Raw genomic sequence first — 23,048 nt, forward strand, 5'->3', positions numbered from 1 at the left:
CATGTAATCCTGAAACAGGCAAGGGCTGAGAAGTCTCTGTTCTATGTCATTAGAGCATGAAGCCAAATTCAGATAACGCTGGCGTGAGCCAGAAAGAACAGGGGCAAACGCTCTCGAGTCGGTGCCACCCTTCCAGAAGAAAGACTGTTCTCTGAGCCCTCAGTGTAGGGCGAGGAACAGTTCCTGAGTGAGAGCCAGCGACTGTAGAACCTGTCACACGGCTCATGTCCTCTGATGTCACCACGCATGTTAAATTCTATGCTTTTCCTCCAAAGGGAGGGCTCAGATGCTCTGAATAAATCCTGCATCAGTTAAATCTCAAATGATAACCACACACCCTCTGTGGCTTTCTGAAACAGACAGTCCTTCCCTGACAGTTGAAATCAAGCATTTATACTCACAGGAGGCAACACTGTGTAAGCTGCCCTCAGATATTAAGGACATTTATTCTGGATCTGTATTTCATTTGGCACATTTCCCTAATGCCCGTGTCCAGACCTAGCTGTGCATTCCCCTATGTGGTCTTTCGAACACACACGGTCCTGGGCAAATCTACCGGATGAGGCCCAAGCATTATTAATATTTTTAAAAACTACAAACAACAGCACAAACCCTTCCCAGAAAAAAAGGGGGGGGGATGATATTCATATGGCTTGTGCACAAACCACTATATATCATTAGTATTTGTGCCATTTCTAATAATAGTGACTTCCTGATACTTTGACATTTGCCGGGTAACCATCTCAAATTTTCCTCCCCCAAATGGTTGAACAGGATCTCAAAATCCAGGTGTTCTAAAGGGTGAACTGCAGATTTTTGGATCACAATTCCCAATAAGGTATTAATCTTACACGGTAATTCAGGATACCTATTTTTAACGAAAGTTGTTGCAGGAAGTGTTAGGAAGCAGTACTTTTCGCATTTGATAGTTGCTTATTTTATTCGTTTCTCTTTTGCCCTCCGTTCCATTCCGTTCCACTTCGTTCATTCCAGAAGGGTTTTTTTTTTTTTGAAAAATCACTAACTTTAGGGGGTGACTTGTAATTTCGAAGTCATTGGCCCCTTTCTTCTCCCAGTATGGTCTTTGCTTCTATACACATGTTAAGCTGTACTAAGTGAAGGAATAAGGGAGAGCAAGACGCAAATAGAAACTCAAGCCTGGCCAATAATACCCGGTCTGGACTTACAAATGTGTTGGTGAGCTGAACGCTTCCTTCTAACACTCCAGTAGATTTTAGATTTCCCTTTGGGCTGTAATGACCAGACAGTAATCATCTCTATGGTAAATGTGAATGGTCATGATCTCCCCAGCTGGGCAGGAGAATACATCTGGCTACTCTTTGAGGATATAATATTTAAAATGTAGGATTATCATTCTGATTTATGGGCACCAGTTGAGGATGATGGGGTATGGGAGCCTACACAGGGAGAAGACGGATTGGCTTATCTGCTCAAGGTCATGGTAAAGCGATCCTCTTAATGCTTTGATTCAGGCTGTTACGTGGGTCCCTTGTGTCTGTCTGCCTCCGATGTGTTTTGCAGAATGTTCTCACATCAGTAAAGAGAGAAGTGTAGTAAACCGAACTAGGTAGGAGAAAGCATCACTCTATTGAGTTCTAATTGTTCCTCATCAATAATGTGGAGGAAGCCAGAAAAGAGATTTCCTATGGGGCCACCCCTTAATCCTTCTGTTTAGCCTATGGATCACGATGTTCTATTCATTTTCTATCTGATAATCCTCACGAAATCATTCTAACACTGCTTAGAATCTTTTTGGGGGCTGACATCAGGGAAGATGACAGAGTGGGAAGCACGAGGGATCTGGCTCTACACCTACGAAACAATTGTTCTGGGAGAAAGTGTCTGAAGTAATGATTATGGAATATCTGGAGTCTATTTGAATGCCTGGAGCTTGCAGGAGAAAGCTTGACTAGGACATTGCAGTTGGTTACAGTCAGTTTCAACCTTTGGGGGAGGGTAGCAGTGGTACCCAGCGCCCAGCCCCTAGCCTCATGGCGGGCAGCTATGCCGTTCCCGGGGTGGCCTGCTGGACCCAAGATGGGCGATAAGCACCTTGTCCTCCCAACATCAAGGTTCCGTGTTCTGAATGCTGCTTGCTGCTTTGACCGCTCAGGTTTGGGCACACAGGCTGGCTGGCATTGTCTCAATGCCTGCTGGCTGAGCTGCCCTCCAGCTCAGAGTACCTCTGAGTACCTCTTTTTTTTTGTTTTGTTTTTTTGTTTTTAATGTATCCTTTTTTCACCTTTTGGGAGTCAGACATTTTAAGGATTTTAGGACCTTTCAAAGCAGCCACATATATGAGGTCACGTAGGAAGCTACTATTCACGTCCGTGGAAGGAAGCAGAAAAGACCTGGAAAGGTCTTAGGCGTTCCCCTCAGGCTAATCCCCAGCACGGAGACACCCTTCAACTATCAAAAAGACAGCAAACCTGGAGAAGCTGATTTCCAGAGTTAGCACATTAGAAGATTAAAATGCCTCATTTTCAGTAAAAAGAAAAATCACAAGGCACGCACAGAAACAGGAACCTCTGACCCATCCAAAGGAACAAAGGGACAGAAAACTTCTCTGAGGAAGTCCAGATGTTGGGCTTGAAGGACAAAGGCTTTGAAACAACTTTTTTTTTTTTTAATTTTTTTTTTAACGTTTTTTATTTATTTTTGGGGCAGAGAGAGACAGAGCATGAACGGGGGAGGGGCAGAGAGAGAGGGAGACACAGAATCGGAAACAGGCTCCAGGCTCTGAGCCATCAGCCCAGAGCCTGACGCGGGGCTCGAACTCCCGGACCTCGAGATCGTGACCTGGCTGAAGTCGGACGCTTAACCGACTGCGCCACCCAGGCGCCCCTGAAACAACTATTTTAAAGATGCAGAAAAAAGCTAAATGAAGATCTGGACAAAGGGAAATGATGCTTCGGGCTCATCCTGCATATTTTTTGCCCCAGACCTAGAATCAGTGGTTTCTCCAAGGAGCATTAGTCCTTTAGGGAATAACATTAGAAATAAAATTCTTTGTGCTCCGTGTACTATTTGCTGCTGGGTTGTTGATTTGGGTTTTGTTTTGTTTTGTTTTGTTTTGTTTTGTTTTGTTTTGGTCAACTTGGTTGACAGAACAAAAACTAGATGTGTTTATACTAACTTGTGTATATTCCTACCAGCTAAACATGAGTTGGTACAGATGTCTCCAACTTTTTTTTTTTCAAAACAAATTTTTAATGTTTATTTTTGAGAGAAAGGGAAATAGAGTGTGAGTGGGCAAGGGTAGAGGGAGAGGGAGACCCAGAAGCCGAAGCAGGCTCCAGGCTCCGAGGTGTCAGCACAGAGCCAGATGCGGGGCTCAAACTCACCAACAGCGAGATCATGACCTGAGCCAAAGTCGGACACTTAACCGACTGAGCCACCCAGATGCCCCCAGATGTCTCCAACTGTAATTAATTACTGAATAGACGATCCTATACTCTTCCCTTTGCTTAGCTGTAAACTCCCATGACAATAGTAAGAAATCTGGCCCCTACTTTTTGCCATCCATCCACTTGGCTGTTCCATTCTAGAATGTGTGAAAAGCAGAATCAGAATGGTTAGTCTGCACCCGCCCTGGCAAACAACCACGTCAACTGGAGTATAGTACTAATGTATGGTTCATTTTGCCTTTATTTAGTCTCACAGACTCCATTCATTTCCAAAGTGACTTAGGCCGGGGGCGCCTGGGTGGCTCAGTCAGTTAAGCGTCCAACTTCGGCTCAGGTCATGATCTCGTGGTCTGTGAGTTCGAGCCCCGCGTCGGGCTCTGTGCTGACAGCTCAGAGCCTGGAGTCTGCTGAGGATTCTGTGTTTCCCTCTCTCCCTGCCCCTCCCCTGCTCATGCTCTGTCTCTGTCTCAAAAATAAATAAAACATTAAAAAAAAAAAAACCCAAAGTGACTTAGGCTGGCATGTTTCCTGCAGTTCCCTTTCAGTAAGTTTATTGCATCCTTTTTGTGACACAGATTCTCTTTCCCGTCACAGTTTGCATTTTTTTCCTGGGATCTCCCAACCTCCAGAATTATAATTTTTTATTAGCATACATCAAGGTTTGTTCTTTGTGCTGTAAAGTTCCATGGATTTTGTATGTCTGTCTTGTGCCTACCACTGCAATAGTATAAAGAGTAACTTTGTTGCCCTAAAAACTCCTCTATACTTCACTTATATACCTCTGCCTTCCCCTGAATTCTTGGAAACCACTCACCATTTTGTTGGGTCTACAGTTTTACCATTTCTAGAATGTCATATAATTGGAATCATATAATTTGCAGCGCCTTCAATGGCTTCTGTCACTTAGCAGTGGGCATCCGTGTCTTTTCATGGTATGATAGCTCATTTCTTTTTGTTGCAGAATAATATTCCGTTGCACGGAGGGTTCACCATTTATGTAGTCGTGAATCTATTGAAGGACACCTCGTTGCCTCTAGTTTTTGGTGAGTATGGAGAATGCTGCCATAAACGTTCATATGTCAGGTTTTGTGTCGACGTGAATTTTCAAACTGATTGTGTAAACACCAAGGAGCATGCTTGCTGGATCATATGGTAAAACCATATTTAGCTTTGTAGAACCTTCCAAACTGTCTTCCAGTGTGGCTGTCCCGTTTGCATTTGCAACATCAGTGACTTAGAGTTCCTGTTGCTCCGTGCATGTGCTATTGCTGATTTTGTTTTATTCTTATTTTTTCTAATTTTACCCATTCTAATCCTTGTGTGGTGGTATTATTTGAATATGAAATTTCCTGATGATAAATGACAATGAAGGTTTTTCCACGTGCTTACATGCTACCTGCATATCTTCTTCACTGCTGTATTCATTCATATATTGTACCCATTTAAGAATTTTGTTTTACGTTCTCGTTGAAATTTAAGATCATTTATTATATTTTGAATTCAAGTTCTTTTTTTAGATATATGTTTTTCAAATATTTTCTCCTTGCCTAAGGCTTTTTTTTTCATAATCTTAAAAATGTATTTCATGGAGAAACTTTTTGCTTTTATTTTCTTTTAATAAAGTCCACCTTAGGGGCACCTGGGTGGCTCGGTTAAATGTCCAACTTCGGCTCAGGTCATGATCTCGCAGTTTGTAGGTTCGAGCCCCACGTCGGGCTCTGTGCTGGCAGCTCGGAGCCTGGAGCCCTGGAGCCTGCTTTGGATTCTGTGTCTCCCCTTCTCTCTGTCCCTCCCGTGCTCATGGTCTATCTCTCTTTGTCTCTCAATAATAAACAAATGTTAGAAAAATTTTTAATAAGGTCCACCTTATCAATTTTTTTCTTTCTTGGGTCATGCTCATGCTTTTGGTAGTCTGTCTAAAAACTCATTGCCAAACCTAAGGTCAGCTTGATTTTCTTCTATATTTTCTTCTAAGTTTTATAGTTTTGCATTTAGCATTTACATCTAAGATCTATTTTGAGTTGATTTTTGTAGTCTCTGTCTCTCTCTCTCTGTCTCTGTCATATATATATATATATATATATATATATATATATTACACACATATATATATATTACACATATATATAACACACACACACACACACATATATATATATATATTACACACATATATATATATATATATGTTTTGTTTTTTGCAGAGGGATGTCCAATTGTTCCAGCAACATTTATTAAGAAGGCTCTTCTTTCTCCATTGAATTGGCTTTGCTTCTTTATCAAAGATCAGTTGACTATATCTGTGTGGTCTATTTTCTGGAATCTCTGTTTTCTTCCATTGTTTGATGTGTCTGTTCTTTTGCCAATATCATGCTGTTTTGATTTGTATCAAGTCTTGAAGTCAGGTAGCGTTATCCTCCTCTGACTGTGTTCTTCAATATTGGCTATTCTGGGACTTTTGTCTTTTCCAATACATGTTTGTATCAGTTGGTTGACATTCACAAAGTAGTTTGCCAGGATTTTGATTGGGATTGCATTGACCTTATAGATCAAATTGGTAAGAATTGACATCTTAATATTATTGAATCTTCCATACCATGATTATGGGATATCTCTTCATTTATATGATTTTCTCGTTAGTTTTTAATTGTATGCATACAGGTCCTATAGTTATTTGTTAGATTGATACTGGGTAGGGTTATCTTTGGTAAAACCCATGAAACTGTTTAAGTGGGTAAGTGCTTCAGCGGTAACGTGTGGGAAGAGGAGAAGCATTGTGTAATCCTGTGATTAAGTCTCCGTATTTTATTTAGTTTGAATCCCTAGGCTGTGGCCTTCACAAGTGCTTCTCAGTTATCCCCACTTTCCTCCTTTAGGTGAAATAAAAAAGCTAGAAGCGGTTGATATTGGGTAATTTCCCTTCTCCTACATCAGCGAAGACTCTTGTAAAGTCCGATATCTCCATTGGCGTGCTGGTCCTTTTTATGAAGGATGCTCTGGGCATATTTTTAAATGGTTACTTTTCCCCTCCCCCTGCCGGAAAAACAAGTTTTTCCTCCCTTTTCTATATGAGAACCTGTAGGTAAAACCCATGAGCATGCGGTTTGAACATTTTGAACATGAACATGTAGACTGTGGTTTCTGAGAGTTTCCACCTTTACGTTAGTCTGATCTCAGTCTCCAGCCACGTGTCAACACAGTTTTAGGGTTCTTACCAATTTATGAGTCCGCTGACTTTTGCATCCAGTAGGCTGATATTAGTTTTGGTTCTGTCTCTGTCTGTCTCTTCAGATTTGGGGTTGGTGGTGGTTTGCCCTGTGACCTCAGTTCTGGAATAATTACAAGAACAGTCTCTTATACTGTTTGCTCAGCTTTTGAGCTTAAGAGTAGGAATGACAATTTCTAAACCCTTTACATGCAGTAGATAAAACCAGAAGAGTAGTTCTATTTTTAAGAAGGTATTAATGTCAAATTTGATTTTTTTAATGAGGCCTTTTCTGCATATATATATATATATATATATATATATATATATATATATTGCATTATGCCAATTTTGTTTTTTTTTTCAATATATGACATTTATTGTCAAATTGGTTTCCATACAACACCCAGTGCTCATCCCAAAAGGTGCCCTCCTCAATACCCATCACCCACCCTCCCTTCCTCCCACCCCCCATCAACCCTCAGTTTGTTCTCAGTTTTTAAGAGTCCCTTATGCTTTGGCTCTCTCCCACTCTAACCTCTTTTTTTTTTCCTTCCCCTCCCCCATGGGTTTCTGTTAAGTTTCTCAGGATCCACATAAGAGTGAAACCATATGGTATCTGTCTTTCTCTGTATGGCTTATTTCATTTAGCATCACACTATGGCTTATTTCACTTAGCATCACACTCTCCAGTTCCATCCACGTTGCTACAAAGGGCCATATTTCGTTCTTTCTCATTGCCAGGTAGTACTCCATTGTGTATATAAACCACAATTTCTTTATCCATTCATCAGTTGATGGACATTTAGGCTCTCTCCGTAATTTGGCTATTGTTGAGAGTGCTGCTATAAACATTGGGGTATAAGTGCCCCTATGCATCAGTACTCCTGTATCCCTTGGGTAAATTCCTAGCAGTGCTATTGCTGGGTCATAGGGTAGGTCTATTTTTAATTTTCTGAGGAACCTCCACACTGTTTTCCAGAGTGGTTGCACCAGTTTGCATTCCCACCAACAGTGCAAGAGGGTTCCCGTTTCTCCACATCCTCGCCAGCATCTAGAGTCTCCTGATTTGTTCATTTTGGCCACTCTGACTGGCGTGAGGTGATATCTGAGTGTGGTTTTGATTTGTATTTCCCTGATAAGGAGCGACGTTGAGCATCTTTTCATGTGCCTGTTAGCCATCCGGATGTCTTCTTTAGAGAAGTGTCTCTTCATGTTTTCTGCCCATTTCTTCACTGGGTTATTTGTTTTTTGGTTGTGGAGTTTGGTGAGCTCTTTATAGATTTTGGATACTAGCCCTTTGTCCGAGATGTCATTTGCAAATATCTTTTCCCATTCCGTTGGTTGCCTTTTAGTTTTGTTGGTTGTTTCCTTTGCTGTGCAGAAGCTTTTTATCTTCAAGGTCCCAGTAGTTCATTTTTGCTTTTAATTCCCTTGCCTTTGGGGATGTGTCGAGTAAGAGATTGCTACGGCTGAGGTCAGAGAGGTCTTTTCCTGCTTTCTCCTCTAAGGTTTTGATGGTTTCCTGTATCACATTCAGGTCCTTTATCCATTTTGAGTTTATTTTTGTGAATGGTGTGAGAAAGTGGTCTAGTTTCAACCTTCTGCATGTTGTTGTCCAGTTCTCCCAGCACCATTTGTTAAAGAGACTGTCTTTTTTCCATTGGATGTTCGTTCCTGCTTTGTCAAAGATTAGTTGGCCATATGTTTGTGGGTCTAGTTCTGGGATTTCTATTCTATTCCATTGGTCTATGTGTCTGTTTTTGTGCCAATACCATGCTGTCTTGATGATGACAGCTTTGTAGTAGAGGCTAAAGTCTGGGATTGTGATGCCTCCTGCTTTGGTCTTCTTCTTCAAAATTACTTTGGCTATTCGGGCCTTTTGTGGTTCCATATGAATTTTAGAATTGCTTGTTCTAGTTTCGAGAAGAATGCTGGTGCAATTTTGATTGGGATTGCATTGAATGTGTAGATAGCTTTGGGTAGTATTGACATTTTAACCATATTTATTCTTCCAATCCATGAGCACGGAATGTTTTTCCTTTTCTTTGTATCTTCTTCAATTTCCTTCACAAGCTTTCTATAGTTTTCAGCATACAGATCTTTTACATCTTTGGCTAGATTTATTCCTAGGTATTTTATGCTTCTTGGTGCAGTTGTGAATGGGATCAGTTTCTTTATTTGTCTTTCTGTTGCTTCATTGTTAGTGTATAAGAATGCAACTGATTTCTGTGCATTGATTTTGTATCCTGCAACTTTGCTGAATTCATGTATCAGTTCTAGCAGACTTTTGGTGGAATCTATCGGATTTTCCATGTATAATATCATGTCATCTGCAAAAAGCGAAAGCTTGACTTCATCTTTGCCGATTTTGATGCCTTTGATTTCCTTTTGTTGTCCGATTGTTGATGCTAGAACTTCCAACACTATGTTAAACAACAACGGTGAGATGGACATCCCTGTCGTGTTCCTGATCTCAGGGAAAAAGCTCTTAGTTTTTCCCCATTGAGGATGATGTTAGCTGTGGGCTTTTCATAAATGGCTTTTATGATCTTTAAGTATGTTCCTTCTATCCCGACTTTCTCAAGGGTTTTTATTAAGAAAGGGTGCTGGATTTTGTCAAAGGCCTTTTCTGCATCGATTGACAGGATCATATGGTTCTTCTCTTTTCTTTTATTAATGTGATGTATCACGTTGATTGATTTGCGAATGTTGAACCAGCCCTGCAGCCCAGGAATGAATCCCACTTGATCATGGTGATGATTTGTTTGATTTGTTTAATTTTAATTTGTTTAATTTGATTTGTTTAATGAGGATATTGTTATGTAGATTTTATATATGTATATCGCGTCATGTCAATTTTGATAAAAATTTTTAATGAATTGGGCATTTCATGTAAGTTATGAAATTTGATGGCCTAAGGTTTTCATATCTGCTATTGCTTTCATTATGTCTGCAGCATCTGCAGTAATGTTCCTTCTTTTATTCCACATGCTGATAATTTCTGTTTTTGATTTTTGTTTCCTTAAACACCGATTTGTCAGTATAATTAACCTTTTAAAGCATTTGGTTCTTTCTTTGTTCAGTTCAATCATTTTCTCCATCTTTTGCCTTAAGTCTTTGGTCATATTTGGATGGTCATTTGGAAGCCCTGATATGCTGATTATAGTCTCTCTATCACCCCTACATCTTCTGTTTACTATTATCTCTCCTTCTGGCTGTGGGTCACATTATCCAACTCTTCCTATGTGCAGTAGTTATTGATCACACACTTGACATTGTCTATGCTGCGTTGTTCCGAGTCTCACTTTGTTCATTTCCGTTAAAGAATATTGAATTTTAGTCTGGAAGACAGTTTGCTTTCCTGGTGACCTACCTTGATCTTGTTGAGGCTTGGTTTTAGGTTATGGAGAGTAAGTCAAGAGTATTCCTTATCCTGATTCTTGGGCCAGAATCGCTCTTCTGTTAAAGAGTGGACTTTCTGGGATCTTAAGTAAATGCTCATTTAGAGCTCTCCCTTATACTGGGTCGTAACTTCAAAGTATATGGCCTTGTGTGCTTTGGGAATTTCTGCTTACCTCTCCTGCATAAGACCTTCTTTGCTAAGCTTCATAGAATCCTGCTCTGCACACATATAAATATTTGGTCAAAACCTCAAGACTATCCCTATCAGATTTATGAGGCTCTTTCACTGTATTTCCTCATTATCTTATATCCTGTCCCAGAAATTCTAGCCACCACTTCAGCCCCTATGTCTGGCCTCTGTTTTTTTACACCAGCAAGATAGGAAATATGCCTTCAAACAGTTACATTACACATTTTATACATTTTACAATAGCTTATAGTCTGAGCGGGAACTGCATAATTCACAATGACCAGAACCAGAAGAAAAAATTAGTATTTAATTTAAAAAAATTTTTAGTGTTTTTATTTATTTTTGAGAAAGAGACAGAGCAAATGGGAGAGGGGTAGAGAGAGAGAGGGAGACACAGAATCTGAAGTAGCCTCCAGGTCTGAGCTGTCAGCACAGAGTCGGATGCGGGGCTCGAACTCACGAGCCATGAGATCGTGACCTGAGCTGAAGTCTGATGCTCAACCGACTGAGCCACCCAGGTGCCCCAATTGATATTTAATCTTTAAAGAAACCTTTTTAAAATAATTTAATCCTATTCTAATATCTTACATATATTTTTATTTAAAATGATATAGATTTTACTATTACCATTTAGATATTTACTTTTATGTATGATGTGAACTGGGATATAATTTCATATTTTGCCGTATGAATAGTTACCTCTGTATCATGAATTCAGTATCCTTCTTTTATGCATTATTTTCCATCCTTTACATAGTCACTGTTCATCTAGGTGAGAAGGAGGCAGATTCAAGCTTTCCAAATAAAGATATTAAGAAAGGAAAACTTTGATCCCCAAAACACCAAATACCACTAATATATTACTCTTGAGCTTTGACAAGAAGGATAGCTAAAAATGAGTGGAAAATGAGAATGTTTATTTCCTGCAGTTTAATAAACTGTAGGCATGATCCAAAGAATGTCACACTTAGCATTTCATTTCCTCTGGGCTTTTAAAATGATGTTTAATTGCAGATGGTGACCTTCTGGATAAGACACTGTTTGCAAGTGTTAAATTTCAAGTAGGTGGTTTTCATGGTTTTTTCCATAATGTCTCCCTAGGGAGTAGTGTATAAAATCCAGGCAGAGATCTGTAAATCAAGGGGGGGGAAAAAACAACAAAAAACCAGATACTTCTGTGTTACCTGATTGCTCACCTACCTAGTCCCAAGGTTACAACCAGATTTGAAATTCAAACTATTTCAGAATAAAATTTTTATTCTCAGTTAATGGTGTCTGATATTACTTTATTTTATATTTAGAGGTAATAGATAGGAATACAGCACTTTGGTCTCCTAATAAATGTGAGGTTTTTGAGTTACTATTCATACAAGAATACCAATTTAAATACTTTATGACCTTAACAGAAATGAGTGGTTGGCCTAATATGACTCCTTGGGATTCTGCATTCAGCTGTCTTGCCTTGTCTCATGGAAGGATGGTTTATATATCTGTCCACAGTCTGTTGCATAAATGGTCGGCATGTGTCCAGAGCATGTTAGATTTTACCTACAAAGGGATACTTTTCTGTGTTGGAAATTATGATAATGGCTGCAGGAAGGGTGATACGGAAGGGGCACTTATCCACTTTGTAATAGTCAGTGTCCATGCCTCTAGCACTTTCTCCGGAATATCGACAACCGTGTGTTACCTCTAGCTATTCATTTCTGTGCACAGCCATTCTGAGCGTGTCAGTTGATTACAAAAAGATTCGAGGGAGAGATAGATAGAAGTATCTATCTGGAGATACCCAGAGAGGGGTCCTTTTCTTAAATATCATGGCTGCTTTTGGTCCTGCTGCAGATGCCCTTCTAGCAAGGATAGAGGAAATGTTAGGGGAGGGAGGTAAGGTTGCAGAAATGGGCCAGGAGCCTGCAGTGATAAGTTCTTTGACTGATTCTCCCCTGCTCACTACCAGCCTGCCTGTTGCTACTCATGCCTGCACACAGCGGGCCCTACGTTCTCAAGGTTCTGCAGCAAGACCAGAGGAACCCACGAGGCGACTCTGACTTTCTCATTAGGAATTTCTGTTTTCGTAGGAGAGGCGAACCTGCAGGAATCTGTGACTCTATGTGCACCTTCAATTTGGTCCATCGTTTGTGATTGACTTTCTTGTGGCCCTCCGTGAAAAAGCCAAGGTTAAATTCACGGTGCCTACCGAGACCGCACGTGTTTTCATCTTTTCAGACCCTAGGCTTACGTAAGTGAACATTTTTATGGTTTTCAATAGTTACATGGAACTCTAGTTAAAAAGAGTTTATTGAACCACCTACACCTACAAAGCTCAATACAATAACCCTTGAGAGAAAGAGTGGATTTACTGGGGAGGTTGAAGACTCTGCCATTACAAAGGGGCTTGAGAAAATGAAATAAAAGCCAGAAGCTGAATATCTGCCTGTTGCTAATAAGACTGTGCAATCCTACCAAGCTTTTGTCGATCGATCGATCTATCTATGTATCTATGTGTCTATGTATCTATGTATCTATGTATGTATCTCTCTCTCTCTCTCTCTCTCTCTCTCTCTCTCTCTCTCTCTCTATCTAATGTATCAACAATCCATCCATCCCAGTGGCCTCTTACTGTATTCAAAGGCAAAGACAGTAAGTTCCTTGTTTTCCCAAGACATGATCAAGGTAAATGCACTCAATGAAACAATACCAATGAGGTACTTTGTAGCTAGTTAAAAACCACAGTGAAATGTATGGGTATAGCCTTTTACCTGCCTGAGGTAAATGACATCTTGGGAAACAAATCATTTTCTTTAATTTGTTAAATTTTAATTCCATATCAATGTCAGGTTTGCAATGTAATGATTCGGCAATTCTATACATTATTCAGTGCTCATCCATGACAAGTGTACTCTTAATCCCTATCACTTAATTCACCCGCTTCTTTACTGACCTCCCCTCTGGTAACCATCAGTTTGTTCTCCATAGTTAAGGGTCTTTTTTTGTTTTGTTTTGTTTTTGGTTTATCTCTTTTTTACTTCGTTTGTTCTGTTTCTTAAGTTCCATATGAGTGAAATCATGGCGTTTGTCTTCTCTGGCTTATTTCGCTTACCATTGTACTCTGTAGATTTATGCATGTTGTTGCATATGGCAAGATTTCATTCTTTTTTATGGCTGAATAATATTCCTGTGTGTGTGTGTGTGTGTGTGTGTGTGTGTGTGTGTGTGTGTGATGGACACTTGGGTTGCCTCCATAATTTGGAGACACAATTTGTAAATAATGTTGCAAAAACCATAGGGGTACCTATATCTTTTTGAATTAGCATTTTTTGTTTTCTTTATGTAAATACCCAGTAGTGGAATTATTGGATTGTATAGCAATTCTGTTTTTACTTTTTTTGAGGCACGTCCGTACTGTTTTCCACAGTGGCTGTACCAATTTGCATTCCCACCGAGCATGCACAAGAGTTTCTTCTTTTCCACATCCTCACCAACATTTGTTGTTTCTTATGTTGTTGATTTTAGCAATTCTGATGCATGTGAGGTGATATCTCATTCTGGTTTTGGTTTACATTTCTCTGATGATGAATGATGTTGAGCATCTTTTCACGTGTCTGTTGGCCATCTAGATTGTCTTCTTTGGAGGGGCACCTGGGTGGCTCAGTTGGTTGGGCACCTGACTTCGGCTCAGGTCAAGATCTCGCGGTCTGTGGGTTGGAGCCCCACGTTGGGCTCTGTGCTGAGAGCTCAGAGCCTGGAGCCTGCTTCACATTCTCTGTCTCCCTCTCTCTTCCCCTCCCCCACTCATGCTCTGTCTCTCTCTCTCTCTCTCTCTGTCAAAAATAAATAAACATTAACCAAATTTTTTTTTAGATTGTCTTCTTTGGAGAAGTGTCTGTTCATGTCTTCTGCCCATTTTTTAATTGGATTATTTGGTTTTTGGATGTTGAGTTGTATGAGTTCCTTATGTATTTTTGGTACTAATCCTTTATCAGATATGTCATTCGCAAATATCTTTTCACATTCAGAAGGTTGTCTTTTAGTTTTGTTGATTGTTTCTTTTGCTATGCAGAAGCTTTTATTTTGATATAGTCCCAGCAGTTTGTTTTTGGTCTTGTTTGCTTTGCGTCAGGAGACATATCTAGAAAAATGTTGCTATGACCAGTGTCAGATATATAACTGCTTATGGTCTCTTTTAGAATTTTTATGGTTTTACGTCTTACATTTTGGTCCTTAGTACACTTTGAGTTTTTTTATTGTGTATGGTATAGGAAAGTGATTCAGTTGCATTCCTTTGCATTAAGTTTCTTGATGAAATTAAACATTTGGGTATAAAACAAAATGGTTACTAATAGACTGTAGAAATTAATTAATTAATATTGTTTCTTCTCATCAGATAAGGCCAAAAGTGGTCTGAGTTACTCTGGTTTAGTCCTTTCAATATAGAAACAATAAAGATCACAGATACAGAATACTGTATTGATCCGAAAAACTTAAACAAAATTCTTATAAAGCTCATTATTAGCAAAACAAAAACAAAAACAATAAACATGCCATTTTAAGCATCTAGCAAGATGATATAAGACATGGTAATAGTTTTCTGAACATGTGAAAAAATCTGTTTAATTTCCGTGAAAATAACATGGCAGCAAGCATTTGGGAAAAATATATAATTGAAATGTCTGAACTATAAATATGGTGAAAATGCAGATTTGGGGATAACAGCTTTACTGAAATGTAATTCACGCACCATACAATTCAAGCATTTACAGTATACAATTCAGCGGTTTTTAGTATATTTATGGATATATATAATCATCACTACAGTCAATTGTAATGCACTTTTATCACATCAAAAAGAAACTCCAAACACTTTACCTATCATCTCTCAGCTCCCACTTACTCTCCCTGCCCCAGTCCTACGAAAGCACTAATCTGCTTTTAGTCTCTATACTTTTCTCTATTCTGGACATTTCGGATGAATGGAATCCTATGATACATGGTCTTTTGTGACTGGCTTCTTACACGTAGCATAAAGTTTTCATGGTTCATTCATGTTGTGACATATATCAGGACTTCAGTCCTTTTTGTGGATGAATAATATTCTGTTGCACGGATGTACCAAATTTCTTATCCATCCGTCATCTGATAGACATTTGGGTTGTTTCCACCTTTTAGCTATTATGAATAATGCCGCTGCGAACATTTACGCACAGGTTTTTACGTTTTCGTAGGTCTCAATTCTAGGAGTATAATTACTGGGTCAAATGATAATTCTGTTTAACTTTGTGAAGAACTTACAGATTATTTTCCACAGTGTGTGCATGATTTTACATTCCTACTGCATTGAGTGTTAGGATTTGTCCTAATGTATAAAGTGAGGGATCAGTTCTACTTTGTTTTTCAGTAGTGCCATTCAGTTATCCTAACGATACTTATAAAAAGTCCATCGTGTCAGGCTATGAGGTTCCAGTTCCTGTGCATCCTCATCAACACTTGCTATTGCCTAACTCTTTGATTATAGCCATTCTAGTGGGTGTGAAGTGTTGCCTTATTCTGGTTTTGTTTCTCTGATGACAAATGATGTTGAGTATCTTTTCATGGGCTATTCACCATTTGTGTATCTTCTTCAGAAAAATACCTACTTAAAACCTAGGCCCAATTGTGTGATGATTGGGTTGTCTTTCGTTGAGTTTTGAAAGTTCTTTATATATTTTAGAGAAAAGTCCTTTACCAGATATGTGATTTTCACATACTTTCTTCCATTCTGTCTTCTCAGAGTTTTATATTTTGAGCTCTTACGTTTTGGTATTTGCTTCATGTATAGTTAATTTTTGTATACGATGTGAGTTGAGGATTCAACTTCATTCATTTTTGTGTGACATCTAATCATCCCAGAACCATTGTTGAAAACACTATTCTTTCTTCATTGAATTTTCCTGACACCCTTGTCAAAAATAAGTTGACTATAGATGCATGGGTTTCTGTCCTAGAGTCCATACTATTTCAAATCGAAATAGATTCACATTGGAATTCTGATAGTTCTTTAAAAATCAAATAATCTTACTGTTTCTTAAGCTACTCCAAAATATAGTAATAGAAGGAATACTTGCAAACTTATTTTATAAATTGAAGATACAACTAATTAAATTATGTACCAATATAGTTAACTACAATGCAATCTAATTCTTGAATTTCCCTGCAGAAGTCTTAAATGAAATGTTAGAGACTTAGTTTAACAACACCTTAAAAATAATGCATGAACTCAGTGGAGTTTATTCCAGAAATGGAGAGTTGTTTTTAATAGTTAGCCATACACTAATAGTACTAGGAGAAAAATTATATAATCAACTCCAAAAACGCAGCAAATTGTTTACAACCCAGCATGCATTTACGTCAAGCACATGCACACAAAATAGGAATAATGAATACTTATTAACATAATCATACATTTATGATTATATATGATATAAATATACTTCCTCTTTATCTAAAAACTAAATGTCTTGCTGCTAACTGGGAAGATGTGTTATATGCATAAAAATCGGAGGGCAAAGAATGAAAGTATTTCTGTTCGCAGATAATATGATTGTATACATGGAAAATCTTAAAGAATTCATTTACAAAACTGAAAAAAAAAGAGAATTTTAGAGGTGCCTGGGTGGCTCAGTTGGTCAAGTGTCCGACTTCGGCTCAGGTCACGATCTCGTCGTTTGTGAGTTCGAGCCCAGCGCTGGGCTCTGTGCCGACAGCTCGGAGCCTGGAGCCTGCTTCAGATTCTGTGTCTCCCTCTCTCTCTGCCCCTCCCCCACTTGTGCTCTGTCTCTCTCTCTCAACAATAAATAAACATTTAAAAAAAATAAAATAACACATTTTTAAATTCACGTACAACAAACTGCCATAATATTTAAAAGCAAACAAAAATCACATAGAGGATAAAATGGAATAGAAGAGGCAAGTTATACTAGGAAAATTGCCAAAGTGTAAAGTTAAAAAGAAATTTACATGGAAAAACCTAATGAAAACTGTAAAATACTTCTGAATAGCGTAAAATTAAACTTGAGTACGTGGAAAAGAAAGCATACTCTAAAATAAAAAGATTCAGTACTATCACATGTCAGTTCTTTATATTTGAATTTAGATGTATAATACAACACCAAAAAAAAAAAATCATCAAACTTTTGTTTCCTGAAGCTAGGTAGCTTGACTTTAAAGTTCATTTGAAAGAAAAAGTCAGCATGAAAAACTGGAAAAAGCCTGCAAAAGATAAATGGTAAGGGGAATGAGGTATTATCCTATCATATATGAAAATATTTTTTTAAATTTCTGTATGTAAAGTAAACACCGGCCCATGAATGGAATACAATGGATAGACCAGAAGAGCCAAACATAGATCTTGTGTCAGAGAGAAATTTTGTACCAATTAAAGGTGATATTCTCAATCTGGGGGTGAAATGATGGACTTTTTATAAGTGTTGTTAGGATAACTGGTTAACAATATGGAAAACCAAAGCGGAACTGGTTCCTCACATCACGCATACATCAGGACAAACTCTAATTTAATCAGAAATTTAAATGTTGAGGGGCGCCTGCGTGGCTCGGTCGGTTAAGCGTCCGACTTCGGCTCTGGTCATGATCTCACGGTCCGTGAGTTCGAGCCCCGCGTCGGGCTCTGTGCTGACCGCTCAGAGCCTGGAGCCTGTTTCGGATTCTGTGTCTCCCTCTCTCTCTGCCCCTCCCCTGTTCATTCTCTGTCTCTCTCTGTCTCAAAAATAAATAAACGTTAAAAAAAATTAAAAAAAAAGAAATTTAAATGTTGAAAAAAGTAAATTATGCAAAGTACTAGACATACATCTCAGTAAATTCCTATATAACTTTGTTAATTATGACACAAAATTCAGAAGCATTAGGTGAAAAGATTGATAAAATCTCATTAGATAAACCTTCAAATTTTGCGTACCAGCAAATTAAAAAGCAAATTAAAAAGAGAAATAAGAAACTGAGAAAAATATTTGTGACTGTTAAAGAAAAAAAATATTTATGACGCTTGTTGAAGTTGGGAAGGCAGACTTTATTCAAAGGGGTTGGCACAGTAGTAGGGTAGGTACCATTGCAATGGGGTCTTGCAGTGGGGGAGAGAGGTTAAACTCAACTTTGAACACAGCACTGGGAAGTGAGGATATATAGCCAAGGAGAAAGGTGGAGGTGAGTGGATAGAAAGTTACTAAAAGGGAACATTGAACATTACTAAAAGGTAAGAAGATTCTGGTTCCACCGACCTAAGAGGATTCTTGCTGAAGGCAAGTTAGGGTGATCAGACATCACCGGGGGGATGGTGGAGATTGAGGAATTCTATTAGAACCCTACCAGATATCAAGGGTACAATATGAAGGATGAGGATTCTGGTTAAACTGACTTACCAAGATTCTTGCTAAAATTGGACAATTCAGAGAGGAACACAGAAGTGGGCCTAATGAAAAGTTCAGGGGGATCAGGAGAATTTGGTCAAAGAGAGCCTCCTTGCCATTATATTGCAGAAGAACTGTTGCTACTTTTAACGTAAAAATGTTAAAGTAGGTAGCAAAGCAGTTTAAAAGTAGAGCTTCATGAAGTAAAGATGAAAATATTTATGACCTTGTAGAAAGATGGGCTAGAGTCATGAAAAGACAATCCATACACACAAGGAACCACGCACTCTGAACTATATGAAAAGATGTTCAATCTTTCAATAAATAGAAATTAAATAGTATCTGTTTTGAGATACTATTTCTTAGGTATCAGGTTAGAAAAGTCCAAAAATCTGACAACACACTCTCTTGGGGAGACAAAGGAAAAATGCACACTTTCATGGATTGCTAGTGAGAAAGCAAGACGGTATAATGATTGTGCAGGATATTTGACCGTATCTAGCAAAACTGCATATGCATTTACCCTATGACAAATCAAATATCATTTTCAGGGGTCTAAGCTAGATGTACATTTGGAAAAAAAATGCAAAAAATTTCGTGCACAAGGTTATTCTTTATATCATTGGTTTTAATATAGTAACAGGGGAGACACAACTTAAGTCTCAGTCGTTGGAGAACCAGTTGAATGACTGGTATACAGTGTAATTCTAAGAATGTATTCTATGGAATGAAGAGAGACTCTTGAGGCTGCAGGAAAGCAAAACTTGCCACCCCCAAATCTATCTCTTTGGCATAATAATTATTTTAGGCTGATTGTATGTAAGAAACCACAAACACAAGAGAGGTTCTGGAAAGGAGAACTTGTTCTTTCGTAAGAGACATTCCCATTTATAAGGGAAATCTCTGTTTGTAAGCGTGTCTCTCTCAGTACCAGGAAAAGGGAGATGACTGTAAATCTCTAGAAACTGTTATCAGTGGAAAAGGCACGGACTTCACTCTACACAACAACTTTACACTTGTTTGTGGCCATTTTGGGGAGTTACTCTGTTTTCCTGGGTCTTTTCCATGTACACAGGAGGAATGCATGCTATTAAACTTCTGTTTGATTTTCTCCTGTGAATCTATCTCATGTCCATTTAATGTATAGACCAGCCCGAAGAATCTTAAAGGATAGATAAAAATTTTCCTCCCCGACAGCACCCACCCAGGACTTCAGAATGAGTATCAAGATTATTTCAAAGTGAAAGTGTTTGAGACAAAGAAGATGCAGAAGGAAATCTTATATGAGCTTTCTTTATCTGAGAAAAGCAGGGCCTCCAAAGAGCTGCCCTTGACCTCCCTCTGAGGGAGTTTCCTGGGAATTCTGCCATGGAGATAGAGTGCCCATTTCCATTAGCATCAAGAAACCCAGTAGAACCTTCCATACCTTCCACTGAAACCTTAAACCAACATCTTTCCCATTTGTTAAGTTTGGTATATGAGGACTCTTAGGTCTACCCTTAAAGCAACATTGTCTTGAGGCGCCTGGGTGGTTCAGTCAGTTAAGTGTCCAACTTCGGCTCAGGTCGTGATCTCCCGGTTCGTGAGTTTGAACCCCATGTGGGGCTCTGTGCTGACAGCTCAGAGCCTGGAGCCCACTTCAGATTCTGTGACTCTCTCTGTCCATGCTCCTCCCCTGCAAATGCTCTTTCTGTCTCAAAAAGAAATAAACATTAAAAAAGAAAAAAAGGCAACATTGCCTTTTCTCCTCTCAATCTGTCTATTCATCAGTTAACTTGTAGGCTCCAAACCACTGAGACCAAGTTGGGAGAAGAAAAGTTTTCCTCTTGTTCTCTGTATGACGTGGTGGGAATTCTATGATATAATGCGATAACATAAAGATGGAGAAAAATATGTACTTTGCTATAAAAGAATAAAATGAGAATAAAATGGAAAAAGATAAAGCCTAAAGCTGAAAAGATGTGAAGGCTTTCTATGGGGGAGAAAATGGGTTGAATGGGACAAGGAAAGAAGCAAAATTTCTTTGCATATAAGTCACTGTACCGTTAAAATGTTGGCATAACCATAAGCACAATGAAAAAAATCAATCTTTAGCGTATTAAGGGTACTCTACCTCTAGGAAACCAAATAGTTAACGAGAGTAAGTTCTCTTTCTAGAGGTATCAGGGAGGAACATTTTTCCTAAACCCCCTTGGTATCCCTGGCTGAGTCTGAAAATTACACTGACAGGGACAGGTTAACAGGAGAAAAGCACACACATTTCTTTAGCTTAAGTTGTAAGTGACAGGAGCCCTCCTAAGGAAATAAAGATCCGAAGGAACAGGTAGATCTGAGTATTTTTACGCTAGGTTTGGTAAGAGGGGACAGTCCTGTCGAAATACAATAGGTTATGTGAAGTTAAGTGTAGGAAACTGAGGAAAACTTCAGCAATGCCTGTTTGTTGTGATTTTTCTGGGCGTCCTTTTTCCTTTAGATGTAAGGATGCTCCTTTTCCCTGGGTATAGAGAGGGTACCTCTTACCCGAGGATTCTCTGACCTGTTTTAGGAGAGAATGGTGGGTGAAGGGTCGGAGTGACCTTTCTACTTCTGCCCGTTTTCTTTTTTTTCTTTTCTAATAAACGTTTATTTATTTATTTTGAGAGAGAGACAGTGAGCATGCGCACACTTGAGCAGGGGAGAGGCAGAGAGAGTTGGGGGGGTGGAGAGAGAGAGAATCCCAAGCAGGCTCCTCACTGTCAGTGCAGAGCCCGACGCGGGGCTCCAACTCACAGACTGAGATCATGACCTGAACCAAAATCAAGAGTCAGATGCTTAACCGACTGAGCCACCCAGGTGCCCCTCTGCCATTTTTCTTAAACGCGAATTATGTCAAGGTGCCATATTCAATGCACCAAGGTGCCATATTTTGGAGGTGTCAGATGTGATCCAGCTCCTAAATGAAGAGAGTCACTTCAATGATACTCTATCAATGATAGAGTAGCCACACTAGCAATCTATAAGGCATAAGGGGTCCTAGCAAAAAGACTGCTAAAACCTCCTAATGAAAACACATAATACCATCAATAAAGCAGTTTTTTTAACGGTTAAATCTAATTCTAGTGAAAATTCTAAATCGAAGCCCCAGTTTACATGTAAGGTGCATGTGATACCACCACGATGCAGTCTGCAAAATCCTGACTGTGGTAGGTTCTGTAGGACATCAAGCTGTTTTCTTCAGTGAATACATTGAAAGAAGAAAAGGGCGGGGGGGGGGGGAGATGGAAGAGGAAACTGTAGATTTAAGAAGACATTAGAAACATATCAAGCAATCAAAGTGCATGTCCTGATTGAGGCAAGCAAACTGTTATTAATTAGTCAATTAAACAAGTATGGAAACTTAAACATGGGCTGGATATTTGATTATATTGAGAACTTTCTGTGCGATACGATTTGAGAACTGAGACGTGAAAGACAAAACTGATTTTCTGTTAACTCAAGATGAGGATAGCACCCGGGGTATGGAATCAGGAGTTGGGGGCCTGTGTTCCACTGCAACAGGTTTTAGACTCACTCTCTACCTCGTCTTAAATAACGGGCTTTCTGTTTTAGTCTCTACGTCCGATTCTGCAATCTTTACATATGATCGTTGTTAAATCGACTGTATTATTGTAACAGTCCTTTGCAAGGTGAACTGCTTTCTTTTCTTTCTTTCTTTCTTTCTTTCTCTCTTTTTTTCTTTCTCTCTTTCTTTCTCTCTCTTTCTTTCTTTCTTTCTTTCTTTCTTTCTTTCTTTCTTTCTTTCTTTCTTTCTTTCTTTCTCTCTTTCTCTTTTTCTCTCTTTCTCTCTTTCTCTCTTTCTCTCTTTCTCTCTTTCTTTCTGTTTACTTACTTTGAGAGGGGGTGGGGAGAGAGAATCCAAAGCAGGCTTCCTGCTCTCAGTACAGAGCCCGACCCAATTTGGGGCTTGATCTCACAAACTGTGCGAGACCGTGACCTGAGCCGAAACCAAGAGCCCAGCACTTAACTGACTGAGCCACCTAGGCGTCCCACAGGGGACTGTCTCAAAAGTAACAAAACCCTTTCACTTAGGAAAAGGCGGCACCTTTCTTTCTCTGACTCTGTCCCCCAGGTTAAATTGTTTGCATGGCCTTTTACCTCCTCTTACAACTTGCTGTGGAAATCTAGATCAACATCTTTATAGAGGAGAAAAATAAGTGAGAAAACACTCTCTTTTGGGGCACCATTTTAACTAAAATAAATACAGCATGGGTTGTTTTCAAATACTGTAGAAAGCGGTTAAGCGAGGATTCGCCGTGAACCAGAACTGAGAATAACAGGGGAGATGAGCTTAATGATGTTAATGTATTCTCCCTGTCTGCTTGGGTTTCTATAAATAACACACACAGGCACAAGGCACATCCTTCATGATTAGCTTCTCCCTCTTG

General features: G+C 39.1%; 1 long non-coding RNA gene across 8 annotated transcripts in view; it reads left to right on the top strand.

Moving 5' to 3' along the window:
- LOC102899814 overlaps nt 1-23,048 on the top strand; it is a 264,055-nt gene that overhangs the window by 142,461 nt on the left and 98,546 nt on the right. For 6 of the 8 annotated variants that reach the window (XR_006585685.1, XR_006585683.1, XR_006585687.1 and 3 more), the window contains exons 3-4: nt 4,390-4,471; nt 12,307-12,467. This is a non-coding gene — a long non-coding RNA (uncharacterized LOC102899814). Of the gene's footprint in view, nt 1-31; nt 839-4,389; nt 4,472-12,306; nt 12,468-23,048 lie in introns of those variants that run through there. The other 2 variants (XR_002145094.3, XR_006585689.1) reach the window with 2 other exon arrangements.

The sequence above is a fragment of the Felis catus genome, chromosome C2 (assembly GCF_018350175.1).
Source record: "Felis catus isolate Fca126 chromosome C2, F.catus_Fca126_mat1.0, whole genome shotgun sequence".
NCBI classification, from domain to species: Eukaryota; Metazoa; Chordata; class Mammalia; order Carnivora; family Felidae; genus Felis; species Felis catus.